At 42.2% G+C, this 5,085-nt stretch overlaps 1 pseudogene; it reads left to right on the top strand.

Moving 5' to 3' along the window:
• The first annotated feature begins 3,988 nt into the window (after positions 1-3,988).
• On the top strand, positions 3,989-4,829 carry LOC113899671 (annotated as a pseudogene).
• Positions 4,830-5,085: the final 256 nt, after the last annotated feature.

Raw genomic sequence — 5,085 nt, forward strand, 5'->3', positions numbered from 1 at the left:
CTTAATAACTCTGTGACCTTAAGTTACTTCGTTTTTCTGAGCCTTGATTTTAAATTCAGAAAATGGAGATCACAACATCCACTCAGAGTAAATCTGTGAAAAGGAAATGAGATGACATATGTAAATCTCCCACCGAAGTGCCTGTACACACTAAGTGCTTAATAAATGTGAGCCAGGATCAGTTCTCTGGAATCAGAGATGCCTCCCAAACACAACATTAGCTTCTCTTTTGTAGGTGCTTCTTAGGTGACACCCATGGTGCTAAGCATCTCCTACAGAAGAAATCACTTCTAACCATCCCAGCCTCACTGAGGGAAGGAAGATGAAGGGGAATGTTTGTCAGTCATGTTCGCCCTTGTTGAACTCTGGTCTCTCTGTGTAGCAGTTTTAAAACCAATTTATGGATTAGTTTTATCCTAAGCAAGAATACCGTGAAGTATGAGGTTGGATGTGCTAGCTATATTTTTTTATGCACATTAAAACATAGATACCCTTCATTAAAATTAAAAGGTGTTGTTATTTAAAATATCAAGAAAAAAATATGAGATAGAACAAGACTGGAAAAAGATTGATCACTGTTGAAACTAGATTACGAGGACATGAGACTATACCATTCTCTCTTTAATTTTAGGCAGCTTTGAAAATTTCAAAATAAAACAGCTTTAAAAATAAGATAAAACATAGCTATCAAACCTGGGGTGGAGGAGAGGAATGTTCTTTCAGTTCAGTTCAGTCGCTCAGTTGAGTCTGACTTTTTGCAACCCCATGGACTATACAGCACGCCAGGCCTCCCTGTCCGTCACCAACTCCCGGAGTTTACTCAAACTCACGTCCATTGAGTCGGCCATGCCTTTCAACCATCTCATCCTCTGTCGTCCCCTTCTCCTCACCTTCAATCTTTCCTAGCATCAGGGTCTTTTCAAATGAGTCACCTCTTTGCATCAGGTGGCCAAAGTATTGGAGTTTCAGCTTCAGCATCAGTCCTTCCAAAGAAATCCCAGGACTGATCTCCTTTAGAATGGACTGGTTGGATCTCCTTGCAGTCCAAGAGACTCTCAAGAGTCTTCTCCAACACCACAGTTCAAAAGCATCAATTCTTCGGCGCTCAGCTTTCTTTATAGTCCTACTCTCACATCCATACATAACTACTGGAAAAACCATAGCTTTGACTAGATAGACCTTTGTTGGCAAAGTGATGTCTCTGCTTTTTAATATGCTGTCTAGGTTGGTTATAACTTTTCTTTTACTGAGACCTAAAAGCGTGTCCCATTTCCCAGAGGAGGAATTGTCACACCTTGGTAAACAGTAGCCCAAGAGACCCATGAAAAGGTCATATCACAGGGACGCTCAGGATTCATTATATTTCATGGGCTGCATCCTCTGTGCTTAGAACAACTAGTCACACAGGTAAATGCCTGATTAAAGTTTGCTGAATCAATGAATGAATGAGTATCTCACCACTTAGCCTCTCTGTGACTTTCAGTTCTGTCTCCTTGGATACCCTAAACTGGTAACTCTCCCTAGAAATTTTCTTTGAAGTTTTCACTTCAGAATGATTAGTATTGTAAAAGCAGGCATAATCTGAGGAGTCCCTGCTGTTTTTCTTTTACTGCTATACCATTTGGCTTCCATTACTGTGAAAAAATACCTAGAAAGCTTCCACAAACTTCCACAATCACATCTGCTTGGCCCCAGAGGCTTTTTGTTAAATGTACTGTCTATATTACTTGGCTCATACTAGTTTATATGTATTTCATCAAAGAATCTCTTACCATCTGCTAATAAGAATAAGCTTGATAACCCTTTGTCCCAAGTGGCTTGTTTGGTATTAGTCTGGAAAAGGAGGAAGGGGTGAGGTAATCCCAGGAGGCCAAAGTGACTCAATGTGCTTCCAGACTCTTACCAACAGGCTCACCGTGTCTGCTCTAAGCTACACCTTACTCACACCTTTAGCCAAGTGAACCCTGCCCACACTCCACAGATACACCTCTGAAATATTCTGGGATCAGAGGCTGGTACCAAATTAGATATCTCAATTAAAGGTTAAATATACCAGAAGTCTAAATCTATCTGGGAGGATAGAAAGGCCTTGGCAGTATTACTTTTTGTGTATATAATTAGTAATCCTAAAAGACACTCATCCTGTGCAACTTTATTATGCAAAGCAATTAGTATTATGCAAAATACTGATTCAAATCATAGCATGATTTTTTTTTTGTCCTTTTGCTGGAAGATATGAGCTAAATTTCTATTAAATATTCATCTACCTTTTGAATCACCTGATGTATTCAGTTTAACTCTTTTGGATATAGCAACAATAAAAGAAATTATATGACTAACTTAAAGATCCGAAATAGCAGAAACAAGTTTTTTCAAGTCTGGGAAATTAGAGCAGCCATTCTACTTTGCTGCCACAAAATACAAATACAGAAATTAGGTTTCTACTCTCAAAGCCTTTTTTCTGGAAATAGCTTTCTTTCTTGCTTATAGAATGAGAACCAGCCACCACAGCATTTTTATGGGTCTTTTTTCAGAAATGAAGTGGCTCAAGAATGGTTAGAGAAGGAAGTGGATGCAGGGCTGGTGGCTCAGCAACCTCTAATTAGAGAAGCCCCACGTGATGCAGTCTATACTTAGACCACCCAAGACAAAACTGTCCACCTGTTTCACATCTTGTTGCGTAAACCAAACCCGAAGTATTTTTCCAAGGAAGTGATCAGCAGGTAACCGTCAGTTTAAAAATTCTCCATGGAGAAATAGTATAAATGGCCCAAAGAAGAGATGAAAAGATGCTCAATCTCACTTACATTGAAGAAATTAAAATTAGTGTACTTTCTCACCTCTTTGTTGGTCTACTGAAATAGCCTTCTAACTGCTCGCCATCTTGCAAACGAAGCAATTGTCTAAAAGTAAAAATCATGTCCGTCCACTGCTAGAAACCTGGCTTCTGAGTTCACTTATTAAATATATTTAACCATAAATTACACCATTCTTTAACCTAAATTGTATCAATCTGAAACTTTTTACATTTACAATATCAGAAATCTTTTCATGTTAGCACATAGATCTGTCTTCTTAGCTGCTGGGTAGTATTCCACAGGTTCCCTTAGCTATTCTCTAATTAATACACAGCTAAATTGTTAACGATTTTTTTGCTGTTACAAATAAGGCTGAAATGAACATCGTGTATGTGCCTTCTTGCCACACAAGAGTGTTTGTCTAAGGAATGAAACTCCAGTACTTTGGCCACCTCATGCGAAGAGTTGACTCATTGGAAAAGACTCTGATGCTGGGAAGGATTGGGGGCAGGAGGAGAAGGGGACGACAGAGGATGAGATGGCTGGATGGCATCACTGACTCGATGGACGTGAGTCTCAGTGAACTCCGGGTGTTGGTGATGGACAGGGAGGCCTGGGGTGCTGCGATTCATGGGGTAGCAAAGAGTCGGACACGACTGAGCGACTGATCTGATCTGATCTGAAGAAGTAATTTCTTAAAAAATAGCCACTGCCAAGTTGCCTTCCCAAGCAGCTGTGAGGACACCCCACCAGCGGAGTGTGGAGGCCTACGAACCAACTTTGCTGACATTTGCTTCTAGACTCTCTGAACTGTTCCACTATCTATTCCTGTGACTTGTACCATCTTTAATTCTGGGAAATTCTTGTCTTTAATTATCTTTTTTTTTTTTTGGCCATGTGGGCATGTGGGATCTTAGTTCCCAGACCAGGGATTGAACCCAGGCCCTTGGCAGTGAGAGGAAGAAGTCTTAACTACTGAGCCGCCAGGGAAGTCCCTTTAATTTTCTCTTTAAATACTGTATCCCTCCCTCTTCTCCTTTTTCTCCTGTGAATAGTGGAACTTCTGAATCTACACTTTGTTTCTTCATTTTCCTTTCAGACTTCCCATCTCCTCCACCTTTACACCCTCCTAGGGGGAATGTCTTGACCCCAATCGTTCAATTCACACATGCCCTCTTACATACCTCCATCAGCTGTGGGTCGCACCCTCTGAAGCAGCGCTTCTTCTAGGCGCCACCCCGGATGCCCGGCAGCGAAGGCGGGGGCGCAGGCGCAGCTGGTGTCCACCCTGGGGCCCAACCATCTCCGCGGTCCTGGCCTCGCTTGGCAGCCATGGGGCCATCGAGGCAGCTCCTGCACTCCCGTGATCGTGGGTGCCGCGGGCTCCAGCAAGTGTACCCTGGCACTGCTCATTACCAAACACTTCCAGCTGAAGACCTTCTCCAGTGGGCATCTGATCCGAGACAACATGTGAAGGGACACAGAAATCAGGGTGCTGGCCAAGACCTTCATGGACCAGGGGAAGCTCATCCCGGACAACCTCATTATTCGGCTGTTGCTCCAGAAGCTGAAAAATGCCATCCAGTATAACTGGCTGTTATGTGGTTTCCCCAGGACACTTGCACAGGCTGAAGCCCTGGACAGAGTCCATCAGGTACACTCGGTGATGAACCTGAATGTGCCATTTGAGGTCATTGGCATCGCCTCGAGGCTCGCTGGGTTCATCCAGACAGTGGCCGCGTCTATAACCTCGGATTTAACCCTCCCAAAGTGGTCGGTGTGGATGATGTGACTGGAAAGCCTCTCATTCAGCCTGTAGACAATAAACCTGAGACACTTAGCAAAAGAATGAAGGTTTACCAAGACCAAACGAAACCGGTCCTGGAATATTATCAGAAAAAGGGAGTGTTGGAAACATTTTCTGGAACAGAAACCAGTAAGATCTGGCCCTGTATGCAGGCTTTCCTGCAAACCAAAGTCCCACAGAGACACCCAAAAACTCAGTTACTCCAGGAGGAAAAATCCTTGTGATCAGTAAGATGAACAGAACTATTCCTTCTTTCACAAGAAGGTCCTCGTTCTAAGACTCCACCATGTACGAATTCTTTGAAAATTATATTAGTTTTATTTCTGTAGATTTTATTCTGGACATAAAGGATATGCCAAATGAGTCTGATAATAAGAATTGTCTTTTAAAATTGTCTAGTGTGTTTTATCCAGCTGTCTTCTATGGGTGTGCAATTCAAAAACATCAGAGATGTCTAAACTTTAAAAAATTCTTTTAGAC

Source organism: Bos indicus x Bos taurus, chromosome 10, assembly GCF_003369695.1.
Source record: "Bos indicus x Bos taurus breed Angus x Brahman F1 hybrid chromosome 10, Bos_hybrid_MaternalHap_v2.0, whole genome shotgun sequence".
In the NCBI taxonomy this organism is placed as follows: domain Eukaryota; kingdom Metazoa; phylum Chordata; class Mammalia; order Artiodactyla; family Bovidae; genus Bos; species Bos indicus x Bos taurus.